This window comes from Wyeomyia smithii, chromosome 2 (genome assembly GCF_029784165.1).
Source record: "Wyeomyia smithii strain HCP4-BCI-WySm-NY-G18 chromosome 2, ASM2978416v1, whole genome shotgun sequence".
In the NCBI taxonomy this organism is placed as follows: Eukaryota; Metazoa; Arthropoda; class Insecta; order Diptera; family Culicidae; genus Wyeomyia; species Wyeomyia smithii.
This window is the reverse complement of record NC_073695.1, coordinates 83,921,492-83,946,767: the sequence shown is the minus strand read 5'-3', so window position 1 is coordinate 83,946,767 and position 25,276 is coordinate 83,921,492.

Below are 25,276 nucleotides of genomic sequence, written 5' to 3'. Positions count from 1 at the left end.
ATTGAATGCGTTTCCGTTTCCGCTTTTCCATTCTTTTTTCGTGCTCTGAATGAGTATGTTCAGAAAGAGACTTTACTACGAGGAAAACATTCTGCCAACATTTTTTAAGCAATCGAATTTTATGTTGTTGTAATCAACAGGCTATCGAATCAATATCCAATAGAACCTGCCATACAAATATACTTTTTAGCGATTGGATAAGAGTGAGAAAATAAATCAAATATTTCATATTCGTTGTAAACCAATTTGAAATGTCTTATTCCACTTATGCCACATTAAAATTTGTATAAATAACACTAGCATAGGTATAATCTGTACTCGGTAATTTTCACAAACCACCAGTAAAATTAACAAGAATGAACAGAAAACTAGCATTCACAGTCATTGGCGTCGAAAAATATCCTTGGCGGAGCACCGATTTAGAATCACCTATGGCGGCGGCGCACACGACTTATCTCGTCTCTTACGTACAAAAGAGTACTAGTACACTTTAGTCGATTTGTTCACGGGTATTTTGAATTAGGGCTCTTTATTTATTCTGGATTTACGCGTTTTTTTCGCGGAGTTTTTATGCGTCACGTATCTTCCGCGTAAAGAGCGAATTGAGAGCATCGATCATTCATTTTTTGTATAATAACTTCCATTTTACAATTTTGAAAAGCTTGCCCCCATGATCCAAATCCTGCCTACGCCCATGTCATGACACAAGTGTTCTTCACATCGGTTCATTTTTTGACTAGCGCTGGAACGCGTTAAACAAAAATTGCTGCAATCTGGTCAAATCTGTATGACGTACAAGATAGAGACCAACAACTGATGTTTCTTCGCACCAGTGTACGCTATAGCGTCGCACACGGGTGAATGTAGACGAGAGCGCAAGAGAGCAACTTTTTGGAAGAGAATGTAGCGCACTCGCACTTAGGCTATCAAGCAATAGCGCACACTCTCGTGCGGCATATTTGTCACTAAAAAAAAGAGTCTCTTTCTCGGTGTGGTGAGTTATGCTCTGTCTCCTCTTTGTTCGTACGATTCTTGCACGTCAGTAAATCGCCTGTGCGAAATGCCAACCAACCTCTCGGCCAAATGCACGCAGCGATTTAGCCACTTTTCCCTCGGTCTTCCTCTTCAGCATCCTTTGAAGCTTCTTGTCGCTCAGGGTCGTTGGCCGTTCGGAACCGGGCTTTCTTTCGATGCTCTGATCGTTGTCCAATAAAGTCAAGATGTTGTAGATGCCAGAACCGGCATACCCGGCGTTCACAAAGTGCCGCACGATGTCCGTTTTTGACGCGGCGGGGTACCGTTCTTTGAACGCGCACACTTTTGAACGGAGTAGCTTCACTTTTTTCGCCCTACAGTTAGAGTTTGACTGATAGAGCTGTCAAATTTTTTTTTGCTAACTCATGGGTTACAATGATTGATGATGCATGAGTAGTTTCGTCAGTGCGATTAAAGGTAAACCCATGAAAAATCGGCAATTTTTGTCCAAACGTTATTTGACAAATGGATGCGTTTGCGTTGCGTTGACGTCAATGTGACAGTAAATGTATGGGCTAGCTGTCAAATTGCCGCAAACGCAGCCGCAACGTATCCATTGTGTTAAGGCCTTGAATGACAAATCTTACGACACTGCGAATGAAAATTCAAACAACCGGACGAGTTTAACAGTTTGTTTTGGAAAGTCTTCGGGTTTTACGCCGGGAGTGCTTTCTACGGAGTAGTTTCAACCCGAAGTTCATTTTGAAGGTTGTATAATAAGGGAAATAATTGAAGCAGGCAAAATTCTGTCAATTTTTGAATGACCAAAACTTCACGAAAAATGAATCAATTCTGACAAAACAGATTTCATTTTACTGGAAAGCTGTCCTAGTTTCCTTAAATTACTTGAGAACTGGACGTGACCAAGGATCACTGGAAATGTTTCGGATTTCCGGAGTGAGTGCCAAAGTGTACATTTTTGCAACGCGTAGAACTTTTTCTGACATTCTGTTTCTCTTAGGTTTATATGTTGTCAATAAATCAGAATTTATTTCGGGTTCATTGGTAGCCAAAGATTGAAAATTCGCCAAGAAATCAACGAGGTATGAATTTATTAAGTATGGGTGTTGACTTTGGCGGTTTTTGTCCTGTTGGGTACTATTTTTGCCTTTCTCCTAGAAAGGTATAGCAATCACTTGGAAAACCGAAAATATAAAAGTGCTCCAAAGGGCCGAATGGCATATATCACTCGACTCAGCTCGACGAGCTGAGCATTTTCTGTATGTGTGTGTGTGTGTATGTGTGTGTGTGTGTATGTGCAGATTTTTATTCTCACTCACTTTTCTCAGAGATGGCTGAACCGATTTTCATGAAGTTAATTGCAAATGAAAGGTCTTTTTGTCTCATAAGACTCTATTCAATTTCATTGTAATCGGATTTTTAGTATCGAGGTTATGTAGCAAATAGTAAAAATCATAAAACATCATTATCTCAGAAACTACACAACCGATTTTAACAAAATTAGTCTCAAAAGAACGGGCTACCTGGAAAACCCTTAAGTTTTGAATTTTATAAAGATTGAACATGTTGTTCAAAAGTTATGACAAGAAACGTGTTCTGAAGACTGTTTAATCTCACTCATGTTTTTCAGAGATGGCTGAACCGATTTTCATTAAATCAGTGTCAAATGGAAGGTCTAGTTGCCTCATAAGCCCCTATTGATTTTTTTGCAATCGGACTATTAATTTGCCTGTTATGTTTAAAAATGTGAAATCCAGCTATGCAAAGGAACATATTCCGATGACTACTTGGACTCACTCACTTTTCTTAGAGATGGCTGACCCGATTTCCACAAAATTAGTGTCAAATGAATGGTCTAGCTGCCTCAGAAGACCCTATTGAATTTTACTGTAATCGAACTGTAACTTCATCTGTAATGTACCGACTTGTGAAAATCACGAAACTTCATTATCTCAGAAACTACACAACCGATTTGAACAAAATTGATATCAGATGAGCGGGCTAGCTAAGGGTTAACTGATGAATTATGATTGAACACGTGGTTTCAAAGTTTGGCTGCCCTATACGTTCACATTTCATTAGATTATAATCGAACTTAAGCAACTGTTATGTATTAAATTGTTAACAATACAACGAAAGTCTATTATCTCGAAGAGTACATGACTTATTTGAACATAACTAGTGTCATACGAACGAGTCATCTCTCAAACTCACAAATAACAAACTTCATAAAAATTTGATATGTGGCTCAAAAGTTATGGAAAGAAAAGAAATCCAAAGACTATCTAAAACTTTACCTGCTTTGATCGATATATGTGGCCTTAACATAATTTAAGTGTGGTATCGTACTATTTAAACGTTTCAAATTCATTGATTGCTTGCGATGTGTTAAAGGTCTGCAAATGCACGACGAATCGGCCATAGGATATGATCAAAGTCAAATAACAACTCGTTTGAAATGATTGGTTTTAATCGAAATGACAACATCCTCGACTGTTGGCTTGTGTACATCGCTTTAACTCTAAATATATTTATATTGAGTGGTATTCGGTCATTTTCAGCAGACTTTCTGGCATCAATCTGACACCGGAAATACTCATATTGTGAGGTATTTAGTTATTTAGGTTGTTTTCCAAAAATTAAAGTGGTCGTCTTTAAATTCAAAATGGTTTCCAGGGTCAATGTTTGGTTTCTATGCATCATCACTGTTCCAATAAAAGATGAACTTTCCTCAGAGCAGTTGTTATGTTAACAGCTTGAAACTAAAATCGTTTTATTTATTATAAAAGAAGCTAACATGGATTGAAAAACTTACAATTAGTTATCTTCTATTTTTTCTCAGCTGGCAAGAAGGCACTCCTTTTCCGGAATTAAGCTGCTAACTTATGCAGTCTCCCGTCACCGTTTTATCAATTTAATCAAACAATTCTCTTGTTGAATATATGAATTGGTATAGGTATCTAATTGAGTGCATGTGTATCGATTAGTTAGGTTATCCCATGCTTGCATGAAACTAAATATTTAATTTCTATATAAATCCACTGCTCTCCAAATATATTTATATACAACACTAACTTTAGATAGATATTTTATTTCTATTTTTCGATTTTTTATTTAATTAGATAGGTATTTATTATTTAATAACTTTGTATGATAGCTTTAAGAACTTTGCGTCTTTCGCGCAGCGAATAGCTGACCAGAAAGAACTATACTTGAATACGTTTCCGTTCCGAAGTGTTGAACAATAGCCATTGTGACATTAACTGAGGCGAAGTGGCAGGGTTGCGCGATCTATTTCGTATGGTTTTTTTTTACTCTCGCTTATTTACCGTCGGTCTAGTTCCGCTAGTTCTAGTTGTTGTGGCCAATCACCGACGCCCAGGGAGACGACTCCACACCCAGGACCCTAACTCACGACCCGTTTATTACCGGACCGGCGCCAACGGCTTTACTTCCTCATGCGATGGAAGGTGATCCCATAGATTTTTCGCCTCAGAAAATCTCCCGGTGTCGGCTAGGATTGAATCTAGACCAGTTGGGTTGGTTGTGAGTGGATCACGCCACCTCACAACCATCGACACCTATGTCGGCGGTGGGATTCGAACCCAGGCGTCGAGTGTGGTTGGCGGAGACGTTACCAACCACACTAGGTCCCGCTCTTATTTCGTATGGTTCTACACGGTTATTCCGAACAATCACGTTCACGGAAATATCCATATTGAGTATTATTCGGTCATTTCCCACTGTTGCCTAGAAGTTGCCATTTAGCAATTCAAAATGGTGCCTGAGGACAATTGTTAGCTCCTTGCATCATTCTGGTTCCAGAGATACTCATATTGGATAGTATTTTAGGCTGTTTTTCACAAACCGGTAGTCGCCATCTTGTATATAAAAATGGTATTTAGGATACTGGTTAAAGAAAAACTCATATTGGGTGATATTTGGTCACTTTGGACTGTTTTTCAGAAGCCGAAAGTCGACATTTTGGACTTTAAAATTGCCTGTGAAATCAATTTCTGTCATCTGGGTGTAATTCTGGTCCCGAAAACATTCATATTGAATGGTATTTGGTCATTTCCGGCTGTTTGCCAGACACCGGAAGTCACCATCTGGATATTCAAGACTGTGTCTGTGATCAATTTTTAGCTTCTGTGCATCTTTCTGGTTCCAGAAATACTCATATTTAATGGGAAGCGTCCATTTCAGGCTGTTTTCCAGAAACCGGAAGTTACCATTTTACACTTCAAAATGTTGTCTGAAGTCGATTTGTGGCTCCAGTGCATCATTACGGTTCCGGAAATACCCATATTGGGTGGTATTTGGTCGTTTGCGCTGTTTTTTCGACACCGGAAGTCGCCATTTTGGATTTCATAATGGCATTTGGAGACAATCTCTGCATTTTGAACGGCATACTGGTTAAAGAAAAACTCATATTGGGTGGTATTTGGTCATTTTCAGCTGTTTCAGAAACCGGAAGTCGCCATCTTAGAATTTAAAATGCTATCTGTAGTCGATTTAAGCTACTGTGTATTATTCTAGATCCGGATATTATTTTATTGGGTGGAAATCGGCCATTTTTGGCTGTTTTCCAGAAACCAGAAGTTGCCATCTTACAATCCAAAATGTTGTCTGAGGTCGATTATGGAACATATTTGTTACCACTAAAAACATTCACCTGCCAATATGGTTCCATTTAGTTGATTAGTTCGCGAGATGAGCAGAAATTTGTGAAGAAACATGTACTTCCAGAAGAGGGAGGAGCGTCAAACTATTATGGACATATTTGTTAGCTCTAAAAACATTCACATACCAAATTTGGTTGTATTTTCTTGGTTGGTTCTTGAACTGTGCGAAATTTGTGTTTCATTTTTATGGGACCCCTCCCTTATAGAAGAGGGATTCGGTGTACATATTTGTTACCACTGAAAACATTATGTACATATTTGTTACCACTGAAAACATTTATCTGCCAAATTTTGTTCCATTTGGTTGATTAGTTCTCGAGATGTGCACAAATTTGTGTTTCATCTAACTATTATGGACATATTAGTTACCCCTCAAAACATTGACATGCCAAATTCGGTGTCATTTGCTTGGTTTGCAACCTTGGGTTTGAAAATTTATCTGGATTAACTTTTGAAAAGGTCAGATTATTTTTACGCGGATTTTCTCTAAAAGGTTATGTATGTAGATTTTCAAATTAACGTGGTTTTCTACGCGAATTTTAAATTAAAACGTTCTATGCTTTGCAAAAATGTACACTTTGACACACACTCTTGAAATCCGAAACATTTTAGGTGTAGGTTGGTCACACCAAGTACCCAAGTAATACTAATATAATACTGTTTTCCAGTGAAATGAAACCGGTTATCAAAATTGTTTCATTTTTCGTAAACTCCTGGCCATTTAAAATTCGAGATAATTTAATTTATCTCAATCATTTTGTCTACCCCCTGTATAAATCAGGATACTTTTTTGGCGCAACAATTTCGTTGATTTGGATTTTTTTTGGAACTAAAAATTGTTTGTTGGGTAACAGATACTTTAAACTTAAACAGTTCCAAGTTAAACTAAACAATTACCAGAGAATTACCAATAGACTGCCGCTATGCATGTCTATCATATTATGAGAGTTGGCAAGCCAAAGAAAATGCATTTTATTACAATTTCGTATCATTGCTTTTTATGAGATGGTGCAAAAAGTTTGGATATTTTTTTAAAGTTCTCCAGTACTAAGCTGTCGAATTCATCTGTTCTTAGGAAACTAAAAACTATAAATACCTTTTTAGTTACCATTATTTCTCAGAAACTCAGTAACACCCGGGGCGAACCTTTACAGCACCCCCAACAAAGCTAAATCTTGTCGAATAGCAGCAACCAAAAAATACCTAGCGGCAAAAGTAACTCCTGGGGTAGGGTAGGTGCGGTCTTCTTCGTTTGGGTCTCCTCCAGTAACCAGCCGCACTGACTTGTGCTCACCCTTATAATATCGATATTTTTGGGAAAGGTCAAAAAATTAATGATAATATCGGTGTCCAGCATTAATCGATAAGTTTCCCATCACTATTCAGAATCTGAATTTCAGATAAGTTAGTCATACCAAACGAAAGGCTTATAGGTATTTCAATCACGCCTACCATACAGCTTATCAGTAATAAGTACCATAAGCTTTGCGTACAGTTTCGAAGAGATCCCAAACCAAAGCGGTTTAATGCTCAAAAAAAAGGATTAGGATATTTGTATCTTTTCCATTTCATTCAAATCCTGGAGTTCACCTTTCCTAGGAGGAAACTTATTTTATTTATATTTTATACAGCCGAAGTCAGTACTGACGACAAATTTCATCGAAGCGAATTCGTAATATCAATATTCTATAGCTTGAGAGCTCTCTTTCACATTTAGAAGACCCAATAATTTAAAGGTTTGTTATTTCATAACGATTCCATCGAAAGTAGAAACTCTTATTTGCTTGAAAGTATAAACACAGAGAGAAGCCATTCCAAGCATCGCACTGTTTGTGTGGATAGCATTATCGACATTTCGAACTAAATTGCACTGCATGATTGTTCAGACAAATTGAATGTCCTTTTTTCGCTCCCCGGAGCAGTGCGATAAAATGTTGTAAAACGTATTCCAAGGTACGTCTGCTGGGAATAAAGGTTACTGTGACATCGATTATTGCCGGAAACTATTCACGTATGTGAATGTCGGCTGTGATTGGCTTAGTAATAGACAACAATGTGGTCCCAATGTGAGAGAATGAATATTTGGTGCGTATTGCGTCTGTTTTGTTTCCCTTTTTCTTATAAATACCGTTTTTAAAACCAGAAAAAAACACGTTTGCTTATCAAAGATTCTCAATCTATGTTATGTACTGTACTGTTACAGCCCGAATGGAATTTATGATTATACGGGGAGAGTTGAACCCTAAACCAACCAATAAAAAATAGACATGAAATTAACGATCAAGAAACAAATACTGTCTCGCGTCTTTCACGTAAGCTCAGGTTTGAAGCAGCATTGAGACATGTACATATTTATTATTATGATATCAATAAAGCTTTTTCTGACAAATTGTGTACGTGTACGTTGACAGTGGCTCAGACGTGCTGTAAAAGCAAGAGGACACATATGGTCTATGGATCGTTTACGGCCGATAGCACACCAACTGTTACAAGGCGATGTATGTAAAATTCACACGTCGTTGCTGATGTGACATTTTCGTGCTGCGAAGACAGGCTATTTTCTGCTGTGAATATTGCATGTGCATTCAGTCAAATGATGAGGCAGTTACGCAATTGGATACCAGATGGAAAGGCGTTGCCAAGATCGTCCTCTGACGGCATTTATGTTGGTGTAAATTGTGTTAATACTTTCAACTGTTGGCGTCAACAACTTTCAACAGTTGGAAAAATTAAATTAAGACAAGAAATAACCCCCCCCCCCCCTATCTTTCATCTTGAACTTATTGTGCAAACAAAATTCAAATCATTTTTAAAATAGATCCTTACTGTAAAAGAGTATTAGGACAAATAGAATTGATGATCTGTTAGAAAAGGCGTCAGTGAAAGGTTAGCACCTGTATCAACTTAGTTTTGATACCCGAGCACGGACTTGTTTTTGTTTTGGTGATTCTTATTTGTTGATTGTTAGTTAACGGGAAGCTAGTGTTTATAAATCGTTCAAAAGCACTCTAGGACAAACTTCACAGATCTGCTCCAGCTCACCCACACTACTAATTGTGATGTACATTGTTTGGACCATCCCCTGAAGCTGTATTACGTTAATCAATGTTGTTTTTGTCGCCTCAACTGTTTGCTTATGACACTGATGAAAGGGGTTCATTTTGAGTTGTAACGATTGGGAAAATTACAATCTAAAATTAAAGATTCAGTTGTAGATTTGCTAGAAACGCGATCCCATGATGAATTACTGCTGCGGATAAAAAACGTGGTTATATTCGTTAAAAAAGGTAGCATTTGGTAATTGATAACTTTGAATTCAATTTTTTTATACCTAATAGTTACTTTTTCATAGCGTTGTCGACAGTCCACACTGTCTACAGGTGGGAATATAAATATAATAAGGTTGGGATAATATATTGCTCATTTTCGACAGTTTCGACGCCTTGTCTAAAAAGCATCGTACCTAAGAGCCTTCGATGAGAGTTGAGATTAGATGTAGAGTACAATCCACTTATCTAATCACGATTAACATGCATCATTAGTGTCAATTAGGGATGATGTAGAATAGAAACAATTAGAGAATGGCCTTCAACGTGATGATGACTGCTTTGAGCGATGCTCTACTGTAAAAGATTTATCGATCCAAACGTAATTGATTTCTGTACAATCCTCCCGTGTCCGTTGTAAAGTATTATTTGCTTTCCATTATACATCCCTTTGGAGGTGTTAATCCAACGAAAAAAATCAGTTTGATTCGGATTTCATATCGTGTTTGCGGTTTTCGGAACGATGTTGCATGAAGATGAAAAACCAAAGGTATAAAAGTGGTCTCAATGGCCGATGTCATATACCACTCGACCTCTTTCGACGAACTGAGCATTTTCTGTATGTATGTGTGTGTGTGTGTATGTGCAACTTTTTTTTCTCACTCACTTTTCCCAGAGATGGCTGGACCGATTTTCATGAAATTAATTGCAAATGAAAGGTTTAGTTGCGCCATAGGTTGGTGGTATTGAATTTCATTGTAATCGTATTTTCAGTTTAGAGGTTATGTATCAAAATGTAAAAATCACGAAACATCAATATCTCAGAAATCACTGAACCGATTTCAATAAAACTGGTTTCTAATGATTGGGCTGTCTCCAAGACCCTTAACTTTCAAATTTCGTAATGATTGAACATATGGTTCAAAAGTTATGTAAAGAAAAGTTATCCTGAGGTTGTTTAAACTCACTCATTTTTCTCAGAGATTGCTAAACCGATTTTCACAAAATTAGTGTCAAATGAAAAGTTCGGTTGCCCCATAGGTTGCTATTGAATTTCAATGTGATCGGATTGTAACTTTGTCCGTTGTTCATAAAAATGTGAAATCACATAATTAAGGTAAACATATTGACTTTCTCCTTACGATCACTGGCTAATTAAAAGGTAGAAAAGTGATCCAAATGGCCGAATGTCATATACTACTCGACTCAGTTCGACGAATCGAGCATTTTCTGCATGTATGCATTAGGGTGGGGAATCGTTATATGGAAAAAACGAAACTTGATAGCAGAAAGCCAGAACCAAGTTTTTTTTGTTCTTTTTGGGGCCCCAAACAATCCTGAATTTATTGGAAGTCGATTGGTTTTGTCTCCGCTTGGCGCATTGCATTTTAAATTTATATGGAGATTTGTATGGAAGAACCAACTTTTTTGCATTTTCCATTCTAAAGAGCTCAAAATGGCTTAAACCATAGGTTTCATGACTTTAAATGGTAGGTTTTTGGATGCCTAACAACTTGGTCGAAGACATTAAAGAGCTAGGGTGTGCCAAAAAATTACTAGAGCTGTTCAAAGTTTAGTATGTAGAAATTTATGTTGCAAATCATTTTTTCTGCCAACACTGTCAGTGTACCGGCGTTAGTCAGATTTCCATCAGAAGTAACCTCTGAAACACGTTGTAGATTCTATTTACGCCTAGAATAATGACCTGAGTTTGTTTGCTTGGTCTAGTTGAGTGTATAAACTCGTTACAACAGGTTATTTCTGATGGGAATCCTACTGACGCCGGTACATTGGTAATGTTGGCAGAAAACAAGATTTTCTGCATTTAAACCGACATACTCAACTTTGAACAGCTATAGCTCTTCTTAGGGACATTCTAGCTCTTCAGTGTCTTCGGCAAAGTTGTTAGGCATCCAAAATACTATACTTTAACAAATGTAGTGCATTATTAGAGCATTATTTAGCTCTCTAGAAAGGTAAATGCAAAAAAGTAGGTTTTCCCATTTGAATTTTCATACAAATTTGAAATGCAATGCGCCAAGCGGAGGCAAGACCAATCGACCTCAGGTAAGTTAAGGGTTGTTTGGGACCCCAAAAAGAACCAAAAAACCTTGGTTCTGGAAAATCGATCATCTTTCCCAATTTTTTTTTTCTTCATCTATGTCCCTAGTATGCATGTATAGGTGTATATGTGTGTGTTGGTGTACGTGTATATGTGCACCTTATTTTCGCACTCACTTTTCTCAGAGATGGTCTGACCGATTCTTCCTATCTTGGTGTCAAATGAAGGGTCTATTTGCCGCTTAAGTTGCTATTGAATTTCATTGTAATCAAACATTTAGTTTTGGCGCTGCGTCGAAATGTGAAAATCGCTTTTATACCTCAGAAGCTATGAACATAGTTGAATTCAAATAAATTGGCTTTAAAACCCTTAAACAATGAATTTCGTAATGTTGAACATGTGGTTCGAAAGTTATAGAAAGAAACGTAACCCGGAGACTGTCTAAAACTATAGCTACGATCAAAATATGTGGCCTCAACATCATTTAAATTTGATATTGTACTATTTTAATTTTTGCGGCCTTGCTCGGGATTGAAGTTGAAATAAAAAGTCATTTCTATCATTTCACTTTTTCTTTAGCATAAATATTACGTCAAATATCACATACTATACCTGAATTATTTCTTTATATATAACATCAATTTTCTAGTACCCAAAGAGCGGATATACCTCCATTGTATTGTATTTGACAATTTAAGGATGTTTTCCAGAAACCGGAAGCTGCAAAATCGGGTTTCAAAGTGAAATATGGAGTTTACTCCCGGCTTGCGAGCCCGGAATAATGTTCCTGAAAAACATTGGGTAATGTTTGTCCCATTAAGGTTGTTTTCCAGACATCGGAAGCTACTATGTATCTAGAAATTTAAGATGGCGTCCTAAGTTGGTTTCTGGCCTCTGGGTGTAACGCTTCCGCAATACTCATAATGGATGATATTTGGTCATCTTAAGTTGTTTTCCAGAAACTGAAAGTCGGCATCTTCGCCATCGAAATACCCGGATTAGGCAAAATTTGGCCATTTTAGGTTGTATTCCGGCAACCAGAAGTAGTCATCTGGATTTTTCGCGTGATGTATTGGAAACATATTTATTTCATGGTATTTGTATATGTATGTTTTAATGCATGCTCATATGCAGGGCTGTCATTCGCACACTCATTGCGCTCAGTGTGTTAATTTTACGTCAAGGCACAATGAGAACGGAAGGTACACATTTTGACAACCAACAGGCACATATAGAGAGAACGGAAACGAAATGACTATGAAAGATCCCAGTCAGAATTTCATGGAACGCGATTCGGACCATCCGACCAGCTTCTCTCAAAATTCATGCGGGTTGAACGAAATTCGCTCGAAATACACGATCTCTCGCATTGGTGTGTGCGCTGGACGCTCTATTTCTGTTTTTTCGTCTTTCTCTTTTGGCGCCGGGCATATTCTTTCGGTTTTTTTTCTGTCTTTCTCGCATTGGCGCAGACCTTATTCTCACCGATAGCAACGTCGCGCAAACAGATGCACGGTTTATTGTATTGGTGTGTGTGTTGAACTTTCTTTATTCTCATCGATAGCAAACGTAGCGCAGTTTTTATTTTCAATCGAGTTGGTAATAAAAGTTCGATTATTTCGCGCTCGGCAAAAAAAAAATAGTTTCGCGTGTGTAAAAAACAACAAGACTGTCGCGGCGGTTTCAAAAGTGTTTAAAGTGTTTGTCCGGCTGCTGGCCAATAGTGCGTGGTTTTTTCGGTGATAAATTTGCTGAAAGGCAGCAATGTGAAAATATTTGTTTTTTGTGAATAAAACCGTAAAACTTAGGTGGTAAAAGGTGAAGTGCGGTGGATATCATCGGTCAGTGCAGTGCAGTTTAAAATCTAGCGGATTAAAAAAAATGTGATACGAGCTAGATAAAAAATGCTGGTTGGTAACCAGCAAGTGTGTTGTTTGGGTGTTAACTCTTCTGCAACAAGTGCAATTGCACTCGCCAGGTTAGTGTTTTAACCAAAATTAAAATTCAAACCACAACAATAATTTAAATGAAATTTGAATTGGTTTTTTGAGTTGATTTCTTTTTCCCGACTGCTCTCATATGCATGCTGGAAACAGATTCATCAAATTAAAACTTTGCATTCAAGTTTTGTTGTGAATTTTACTGTGACACGTTTTCTAGCCACTGATTGTCGTTGTTTAATTTTATTTTGGAACATTTCATAAAAATTATTGGGAAGTTCGATTTTGCATATAATAGGAAGCTGACAATATATATGTATATATATATATATATATATATATATATATATATATGTATATATATATATATATATATATATATATATATATATATATATATATATATATATATATATATATATATATATATATATATATATATATACATATATATATATATATATATATATATATATATATATATATATATATATATATAAAAAAATTTATATATATATATATATAAATTTATATATATATATATATATATATATATATATATATATATATATATATTTATATATATATATATATATATATATATATATATATACACTAAAGTCGCTTTTTACGCGGGGGATACGTGCCGCGTAAAAAAAACCGCGTAAATTCCGGAATCCGCGTAAAAAAAAACATCGTTAATTTTGCATTCCGAGTGAAGGGAAACCGAAATCCGGGCAAAAAAAATACCGCGTAAATTCCGGAATCCGCGTAAAAAAAAACGCGTAAATTCCGGAATCCACGTAAAAAAAACCCGCGTAAAAAAATTGTTGTTTCTTTTTTAATTTATGCAAAAATTTATTCCACAATCTATCGGTACACCGCTTTTTACGCGGGTTCTTTTTATGCGTTTTTCTGAACGGGATATTTTTACAATAACGCAGATTATTTTTACTCGATTATAAGATTATTTGTACGCGGTATAAAATAGGTTTAGTATAAGTATGTCTAATCTAATCTTTTAAATGCGGTACAACCAACCGCGTCAAAAGTGACCCCAGTGTATTTTCAAACCGTAGTCTTATGCCCATTTAGTACAATTTTCAACAAGCAAAAAAAATTTCTTATTGATGCAAGACTGCTGATGGTTACCCAAAGATGCGTGAAAACCTATTTTCCAACACCTATCAGTCTTTTTAAACCTTGGTTATGCCCATTCAAAGAAAATTTCAACAAGCAAAAAAATTTTTTTTTGATGCACGACTGTGAACTGTTACTGAAGGATGCGTGAAAACCCATTTCGCATTACCTATTAGTATTTTCAAACCTTTCTTATGCCCATTAAGAACAATTTTCGCATTGGTTTCATTGGTTTCTACACTTACTACAAACAGTTTTTTGAAGCATTTTATACCCCATAAACAGTTGCTGTAATATTTATTTTCAATTTCAATACATCTCAAAAAGTCACGTTATATCGAGTTACGTTATATCAAGGTTGCCTTATAGCGAGGTATGACTGTATATACATATATATATATATATATATATATATATATATATATATATATATATATATATATATATATATATATATATATATATATATATATATATATATATATATATATATATATATATATATATATATATATATATATATACTCACACACTAGTTGATCGAGTTGATTAGTTGATCGATTCTGCTATTTTTTAGTTTCACGTAGTTGACGGGGACTACTGACTCTCAAAAGGGATGATTTCTCAATCCTTAAAGCTACAAGAAACTTAGACTTGATCGACTGAACTGGAAACTTTTTTGTCCAGTTTTTTTTGTCAAATAAATTTATTTTATGTAAAATAATGTAATGTAAAATACAATATGTTAATATTAGTTTAACACAATACTGCCCATAATTCAGAAAACGGCTGATATGCCATTTTCACCAAAATCGGGAAAACAGTTTCTCAAGACGGTTAACACCCTAAACAAGGTCCGTACGTAAGCCGATTGTCAAAAAATGCATTTGGGAAGGCAGCAGAGGTGAAACAATTTTGGCTTATATCCAAAATAATTCAGAAGTTGGCTAATATCCAATATGTTTCTACCAGTGGCATGTTCACGAACCAGTGTATTATTACTGTACTTTGTTTCATCTAACTTTCGAAAATGTGTTGTAGCCTGGTGGTTACTGGCGACAGGTAAGCGATCGTAAGGCCCTTGCATCAAATTTGACTATTTACGAACAACATATTTGATGCAACAAGAATTTATTTGCGGTGCTGCGAAACCCAATTATCAAAACGCGTGACTGTTTCCTTCTGTCATAAATCTTTACATTCTTAAAAATGCTATTTAGCTCTTTGATTAGAAGTAATATTGAAGAGAAAATTCAGATTTCATTTTATATTTGATGTGAAAAAATAGGAAAGTGGATTGTGAAATTATCATGAATAATAATATTTTCGTTATATGTATTGTTATATTATTGCACGAAACAATTGTCTTGTCGTCCTTTTCGCCCTCACTTGTGCTTCCGTGTTGTTCTACTAAATTACAAACAATTTTCATCACCAACGAGCACGATATAATTCACATCGTACGGATATCAGCCAAATTGCACACCGGTTTGTCGACTGTCCTCTCGTTTATAATTGAAAAAACGGCTACTGCGTTAAAAATACGTAGCGGATGGAATTTTCCTGCAGATTTCTCTGTTTCAACTCAAGGGCAAAGTTCCAGCATATATGAAGGGTGATATACTCAATAAAATGTTGTCATCGACAGTCAAAATATGTTGTACCGACGAAAAACTTTAAAATGCGTTTTTCTCGATTTGATGCCTATGACGTATTAGCCAATTTTTGAATTATGGGCAGAATAGCACTTGTAGAAAACTGCAATTGTCAACAGGCCCAGGGCATGCTAAGTTTAAATGATGTTTAAAATTGGCTACAGGTAATATCATGCCAGTATGAGCTTGATGTTTTTTTTTAATTGTCGGCGTTTTATAAAGTTTCTTAACTTTTCGACTGTCGTGGTTCATCGTTACAGGCCGGACTCGATTATCAGGAACATAGAAAAAAATCATTCTGGATTATCGATTTTTCCGGATAATCGAATCATAGAAAATATATTCAAATTTGTGTTTAACGGATATAAAATAAATATTTCTTTTTTTTTTATTTTACTTCACTTGGAATGCCCGATGCACTGGCGTTTAAATCGCTTTTCACGCGGGTAATACCAGACACGTGGAACAAACATGGTGAGTCCGGAATCATCATTAATTCCAAAACTTTTCTAAATACTTCAAAAGTGGGTAAACAACGAATTTTGGAATTAACGCGTATTTTACTCGAATTTCCCAAAAAAGTCGTTATTTTACGAGATATGTTTCTAAGGGTTTTTTCATATTTATTCCTATATGAAATAGCACTTCTTATTAATTTTTTCGAAAGAATTAAGCAGATATGATTAAAATTTTTTACGAAATAACATTTTTCTACGCGAATTTCAGAATTTACTCGCGGATTTTGAAATTAACGCGTTTTTTGGAAACTCTCGCGACTCTAGGATACTAAAGTTTTTAAATGCGGTCTACTTAAAAAACGTTTTAACAATCGACGGGAATCAATTTCAATAGACGTTTCTATGGGCAAAAGACGTCATTTTGTGCTTGGTTTAATTTTTTGAAACAACTAATTTTTGAAAAGCTAGTGAAACAGGTTATATTGGGAGTGTATTAACAATATATGAGTTATCGTCGGAATCGTCACTGCACCGAAGCGCACCGAGCAGCGACACATTTTTTGTTAATTAATCATTTTTAGTGTTCATGTTTAGTGTAAAATATGGACTGACCCACCATTGTGCACCGCAAAACGTAACATCACTACAATTATGGGTTACTTCACTTATTGCACCGAGCAGAATAAATGTTTTTAGTAACATTTTCAACATTAAATCATTTCAGTCGTATGAATAGGGTTACAATTGAGTTATAAAAAACATCACTGCCAATAAAAATTGCTCAGTTTCGTGATCGTAGTGTCGTCTTCGGCAAAGTTGTAGATAATATTTTTTTTCCGAAGAAAATACCCTGAAAAAAAAATTTTTCTTTCAAAAAATAGTTAGCAGAAAAATTAGAAACTAATCAGACTGCTCTATTGGTGATTCGAACAATTTTTAAAGCTAAAACGTTTTCTTTGATTGGCATAGTTTCTTCTGCACAGTTGCAGATAACAATTTGGTCCTTCCAAATATAATAATTAAAAAAAAATCCAAAACATCTTAATTTGTTTTTTATTTCTCCACGATTGAACCAATTTCAGTGTTTAGGTATTTTATTGTATTTTTATAAAAAAAATCGGTATTAAAAAAATGAGTTTTTAAAATATTTTTTTTTGTTTTTCTCTTCCTTTTTTTTCAAACAAAAAATATTAGTTATATTTTCGGAAAGACAATATTTGCCAAAGACATCATACCTATCAAAAAACCTTTTAAGCGGCTCTAAAAATATTTGTAATTACCAATACCTTTCCAAAATTGCATTTTTAAATAGCTCCCCAAAAATGAGACGTGCTTCAGGAAGTTAAACCAATAGCACAAAATTACATCTTTTGCCCATAGAAACAACTATGCAAATTTTCAGCCAAATTAAAAAGGGTCGAATCAATTGGGGACCCGTTCTTGTGGAATTGCTCTTTACAAAAAAATACAGTCACCTATCAGGGAAAGTTAAGTATGCGTTCATCATTTTTACAATAATAAATTAATCTATACTAAAAGGGGTTACTCTCATGTTAAGGAGAAAAAATCGAAATATATTTTTTATTTCTCTTATTTAAAAGGATATTTCAAAAAATTGCAATTAAAAAAATTTGATGTTTTAGACTAGATTATTTTTCCTTTAAAAATCAGAATGGTCTGAGCAGTAAAAAAAGCAAAGCCTTGGTGCTACATTCCGATTCGGAACTCGACCTTCTGTTTATTATACACAGACTTCGCAGCCAACTGTTTCGTGTACGGGACAATTGCGGGGCTAGCGCCACGATCCTACTGACACTAACAGTCTCACCCGAGTCGAGACTCGAACCTACGACGACTGGTTTGTTAGGCCAGCATCGTTCCTCGAGACCATCTGGGAGGTGTCTGGAGCAGTAGAACCGATTTAAAGGATGTCTGAGCAGTAGAACCGATTTAAAGTTAATGATGCAAAATCCTTCGTTCAGGTATAGCGTACAGGATTTTTCGTGTTTCCGACAAGTAGTTCTTTCTGTATCATGCTTATTGCGAGGAATGTCGAAAAAATTATATTTTGGTACATGAACTCCAGTGAGTCCAGTTATTATTATTTTCTTTTGAAAAAGAAAGGTGAGTTCTAATTATTTAAAAAAAACTCATTAACTTTTCAACTCTCAAGAAAGATAAAATACTTTTGATCGCGAGCACACAAGTATATATAAACTCTTAAGAACTTTAAATTCAAATCCTTGTTTAGGCGTTTCTATTGAAAACAACAAAAAATGCATCAGTTCTAGAACATAGCCGAGGCGCAAAGCAGATGAATAAATGCAGGGTTTTTAAACCTGATTCGAACCAGTTTCAGTTTTTTTCATGATACACTTTGATTGATCTCATTGATGACAGAGAAAGAATGATCCTGGTTCGAATCACGCTGAAGTTGGTTCACTGATCAAATCGAGCAAACCATTTTTTTACTCTTGTAAAAATGCAATATTCTATCAATGACTCAACAAAATACTGCATAGCATACTAATTGAATAATAAGTTTGATAAAAATAAATTCTTTATCGAAAATATTTAGGCTATTTGACTGAAATATAAAAAATGCGTACCACGAGCATCGGTAGTTCGAAGTGAGGAGCTACATAGCCGCAAGGCTACAAAGTCCGCTTTGTTAAGCGGATGCTTTATATTAATTACGAGCAGGATCTGTATGTGGCCGCAGTCAACAGGAAGCTGAGACCTATATCTGGTGTGCTTCAAGCTTCCCAATGCCGAACTTAAGTGAAACGAACCAGCACAAGGGCACCCGAAAAAAAAAAATAACATAAAAAAACTTAAAAGTTGCTATAATTGTACATAGTTTATGTTTTTCATTGTGAATACATCAATTTTACATTAAATATCATTGTTCAGAACAATAAAAACACTGTGTTTGTCATTTTCATTCATTGTTATGCATCTTAACAGCAATTTTTCAGGCATTTTTTATAAATTTAGAAGTCACTGACAATGTCTTCCATAGTAAAATTATTGTCGATGGTAGACAAAAGACGTTGAGACTACTGCAGCTGCTAGGACTATTGCGACTGTTGCTGGAACTGGTACCGACGATGAATTGTTGCCTCTAAGCAGCTCCGTGGAAACTCTTGGAACAACATTACAGCATGGTTCAACAATCAACTGGAAAGTTCAGAAAGCTCCAAAGGGATTGGTAGATTTGCCTCTGCGGGAATGCCAAGGTAAAAATTTAATGTTCCCGTTATGAGAACAGTTGCTTATGTTTTTACTTTATTTTACTTCTTAGATACGAACGATTCAGCGATTGCGACATCGATCGGGCAAACAAGCCAACACAATTGAAAAGCTGCGTACATACACATGTCTTGTGGTTAACAGAAAATGATTCCAATAAATGAACAAAAAGAAGAAATCTTAATTTAATTCAATTTAATCTGTTTACGGTATTTTAGATGTGAAAATGATCAAAATAAACAAAAAGAGTAAAAACTCAATTTATTGTGAACTTTTGTTTAATGATTACAATACCCTTTCCGACAAGTCTAGCGTAGTAGTAAAGTTTATTTATTTTGCTCGTTTGGTTCAGCGTTTACCGGTTCGTTTGGTTGTTCTTGCTTCAGACTCTGCGCCACTCTTGTCATACCTGTCCACTTCTGGGTTGTATATATAAAGTTATATGCGAATTAAGCGCTATTCCCACTGCTTCCGGGCAGTGTCCAAGCCGTGGTGCAAATGCAATAAAAGAACGAAAATATTTCACTGCCACATAGGGTAATCGTTCCATTATTCATCTCAGCACCTAGGTGCACCTATATTAATCTTATTTCTCTCATTTGTTAAATTTCCCGTCAAATTTCTGCAAATTTTGAAAGTAAATCTATTTGCTTCTCGATTTTGTCAAGTGGTTGAAAGTTTTACGTTGAAAATATGGTAAAATTTGACGATAAATTGATCAGAAAGGCGTGATGAGATTAATATAAGAGCGATTACCCTAGTAAAAACTTCGCAAGTTGCTGCCGTGCACTCTCCGGGAAGCAAAAAATATCGTCGGCAACGATATTTTTCATTCGCACGGCGACAACATAACACTGTCCCGGACATTACACGGCGGTTTGGTGTGAACAAGATCGAAATAGCGCTGTATTAAAAATTAGAGGCACGTCATCACTTCGGCTGTCGCACCTGGAAATGCGAATGACCTACACAAGTCTAATTATTCATGAACTCAAACACCTGCGACGTTGTAATATTGATACACACTTTTTATTAAATATAATAATTGATTCGATATTATTTACTAGTTGAACCCTTCCGGCGATGCTCGGGATAGATTTGAAATTAACCGTTATGTGCTCGACAAAAAACACCCTTAAATGCCCGGCGGGTACCCGGGTATCCATAAATTGAAACTCTTGTAACTTTCACAATTTTCATCTGATTTCAATAGTTTTAGTACTCAAAGATTCAGCAACTCTACCATCTCCATTGGAATCAGTGTCAGCGGTGCTCCGAAAAGAAATTCTCATTCTCGGAAATCCGTTTTTTTTTTCGGTAATATGTTTTGAAACTGAGGATTTTTATGAATATTTGATAATATTATTGGAATAATTACAATTGGTGTCTCACGTTCCGGATATACCCATCTTGGCTGGCATTCGGCCATTTTTTAATCTTTTACAGAAACCGGAGGTCGCCATTTTGATACTCTAAATGGCCGCTGAGGTCGTTTTCAGGTCTCCGGACATCATTTAGATTCCGAAAGTACTCATATAGGGTGCTATTTAGTCAATTATGGCTGTTTTCCAGAAACCGGAAGTCACCATCTCGGTTTTCTAAATTGCGTCTGGAGTTGATTTCCGGTCTATAGGCACCATCCCGATTTCGGAATTATCTATATTCGATCGTATTCGGTCAATTTGTTTCTCTTCCAGATAGCGGAAGTGGTCATTTTGGAATGCAAAATGTCGTCGGGGTTCGTTTGACAGTCTCTAGATATAATACCGGTTTTGAAAATATTCATAATGGATAGTATGTGACATTGTGTTATCCAATTGTTTTGTATGTCCACTAGAAGCCCCGGTGGAATCTGTTCCGTAAGGGCCATTTCGAAGGAATATCACTATAACACCATAAAAATGGCCTATGGAAGTAGTTTTATAAGATTCTGCTCGAAAATTCATGAAATTCTTCAGTTTTGCAACATATCTCCGAAAACCCAGATTTTCGGCAATGAGAAAATTCTTTCGAGGCACCACTGAATCTGATTTCAATGCAGAGAAGTAACTGAATCTTTTGATGCTAAAAGTGTCGAAATCGGAAGATAATTGTCAATGTTACAAGAATTACAATCTTTGGGTACGCGGGTACCCCGTTAGGCATATTGTTATTACATAAAAATTAATGTTATCAAAAGTTCCCTTTCAATGAGCTTTGATTGCAGTGAACTATGAAATTCCGTTTTATGAAACTTTAAAAGGTACCCGGGTACTCCGTCAAGCACATAACGGTTATACGAATCATTTTTTTTTATATTTCTCTGCCGCACTTCACTTCAGAAATATTACGTTTCACCTCTGATACTCCAATCGTCATTTTAAATACAAAGTCTATTGGGCTGTTGTGAATAATTTCTGGCCTCTGGGCATCATCCTGTTTCTGAAAACACTAAAATTGGATGGTATTTGACTACCTTGGGCTGTTCGCCAAAAACCGGAAATTACCATCACAAAATTAAATATGGCAGCTGGAGCTGATATAAGATGACCATTTAGGGTTGTTTTTTTTTTTATTTTTAAGTTTAGGTCTAACAATCTGCAAGATAAATCACGATTGTTACAATGTTTGTAGTTACGTATTTGATGAAAATAGCTTCGTGTCTGAGATTGGCGGCACACATATATTTGTCATATATTATACCGTTCCAGCAGAAAATTAAAAAAAAATGTTTTGCGTGCGACATTAGATTTTTTTAGCTTATGCACAGTGCGCATAATGTCGCATCTAAGGCACCGTTTAGCGTAAAAAACCGCATAAGTTCGAAACGCGGAAAAATAAGATCGGTGCTTAGAATATGGATATTCAAAACCATCACTTCGCGTGCACATTTGAATCAACGATTTAATGTGATTAAAATTTATCAATTTTTGGGCTACTAACTTTCATGATTTTACATGTCTTCGTAATTTTATGAATAATATCTCATTTTTATTTATCAGATTGAGTTATTTGCAATATATTTCCATATTTTCTTCATTTGTCATATATCCTTAAATTTCATTGCTAAGCATTACCGAACATTTCAATGTAAGAAATCACTTTATGTCATTGCTTTGAAATTCGAGTTAGAGGCGAATCACGCAATAAATATCATCATTATGAATGTTTTATGTGGTGAATAATATCTCAATTTTTAGTTATCAGGTACCTGTTGTTTCTCCTCAAATGTCTCTTCTAAACATCATCAAACATTTTTTTTGAAAAAAAAAACATGTCATCGCTTTTAATGTTGATTTAGATGAAGTTTGAGCATTAAAAGTCATTATTCACAAAACTGCTTGAAATATGCGTGAAACATATTTCTCCTCAAATATTTTTCCGAACATTTTAATGTAGAAAAAAAAAAGAACTACGATTTAAAGAAAAAATGGAGCATAAAAAGACATGATTTTGCATTATAAACTCAGTTTTTAGTAAAAAAAAAAACCATAGCTTTCCCACACATGTCTATCCGAAACAATAACAAACATTTTATTATAGAAAAAAAAAACACAAATCATCGCTTCAGACTTTGATTTAGAGGTAAATCAAGCATGAAAAGTCACGGTTTTTCATGTTTTTCGAAGTCTTGTGAATTATATCTTTAGTAATCAAATACCTATAATTTCTCCTCGAATGCCTCGTCTGAATATCAACCACATGCCATCGCTTTGAATTTCGAATTATATGGTGAACGTTGAAGGTTGAACGAAAAAAAGTCAGGTTTTATTCATGTTAAATGTTATGTGAATGATATCACAATTTTTATCATTTAGATGAAGAAAAAAAATCACAATTTTTATTATCACAAAACCGTAACTGTTTCACAAATATATTGCCTCGACCTCTACCAATATTTCCTTGCGATAAAACATACATGCCACTGCTTACTTTCTTGATAAGGACGATTTAAAATCATGGTGCTTATTGTGTACCTTAGAAACGGCGGGAATAGTATCAATAAGCTCGGCGTTACGAAATTTCATTTTTATATAGTAGATAAAAATAATTAATCATGCGCCATCCTATAAATGAAGTGCTCTAATCCAATACTGCGCTATCAAAATAATCAAAACAAAGCAACCTGCACATCGTCGTTGTTGCGTCGCACCCCAGTCGGTATAATTCGCACAGCCCCGCCGCCACGTTTTACATTATGTGAATGATATCACAGTTTTCATTCTTAAGAAACCCTACATGTTTCACAAATATATTCTTCAAACTCTACGAATATTTTCTTGTAACAAAACGTACATGTAACAGCTTACTTTTTTTGATTTGAAACAATTTAAAATGATGGTGCTTATTGTGCACCTCAGTAACGGCGGGAATAATATCAATAAAATCTGCGTTACGTAAATCCATTTTTATATAGTGGATAAAAATAATTAATCATGCACCATCCTATAAATGAAGCGCTCTAATCCAATATTGCGCTATCAAAATAATCAAAACAAAGCAACCTGTATAATCAAAACAAACAAAGCTACATCGCCGTTGCTGCATCGCACATAACGAGGTTTGAATCGCATAGCCCCGTCACCACGTTTTACGTTATGTGAATAATAAAACAATTTTTATTATTGAGAAACCCTAAATGTTTTACAAATATATTGTTTCGAACTCTACGAATATTATTTGCAATAGAACGTACACGTCACAGCTTACTTTTATGACTTAGAACGATTTAAAATAATTACCATTACCATTGCACCTCAAAAATGGCGGGAATGATATCAATAAGATCTGCATTACGTAATTCCATTTTAATATAGTAGATTAATCATGAAGCATCGTATGAATGAAGCCCTCTAATTCAATACTGCGCTATAAAAATAATCAAAACAAAGCAATCTGTACACCGCCGCTGCTGTGTCGCATACCACTAGGTATAAATTGCACAGCCCCGCCACCACGTTTTACATTATGCGACTGATATCACAATTTTTATAATTTAGAAGCCCTAAATGTTTCACAAATATATTGTTTTGAACTCAACGAATATTTTCTTGCAATAAAACGTACATGTCACCGCTTACTTTCTTGATTTTAAACGATTTAAAATGATGGTGCTTATTGTGCACCTCGGTAACGGCGGAAATAACATCAATAAAATCTGCGTTACGTAAATCCATTTTTATATAGTGGAATAAAATAGTTAATCATGCACCATCCTAAAATAAATTAAGCGCTCTAATCCAACACTGCGCTATCAAAATAATCAAAATTAAGCAACCTGCACATCGCCGTAGTTGCATCGCACACAATGAGGTTTGAATCGCACAGCCCCGCCACCACGTTTTACGTTATGTGAATGATATCACAATTTTTATTATTAAGAAACCCTAAATGTTTCACAAATATATTGTTCCGAACTCTACAAATATTTTAATGCAATAAAACGCACATGTCACCGCTTACTTTCTTGATTTAAAATGATGGTGCTTATTGTGCACCTCAGTAACGGCGGAAATAATATTAATAAAATCTGCGTTACGTAAATCCATTTTTATATAGTGGATAAATATAATTAATCATGCACCATCCTAAAATAAATGGAGCGCTCTAATCCAAAACCGCGCTATCAAAATAATCAAAACAAAGCAACCTGCACACCGCCGTTGCTGCGTCGCATACAATGAAGATTGAATCGCACACCCCGCCATCGTGATCTCTTTGCGGCAGGAGAAGTTTGGTTGTGTTTGTTTTGACCAAGTCCGCATGCCAGCCGCACCGGACTTGCTTCAAAACAAACACAACTAAACTTCCCTCTCGCCCGCGACGCACGAAGGCGAATGAAC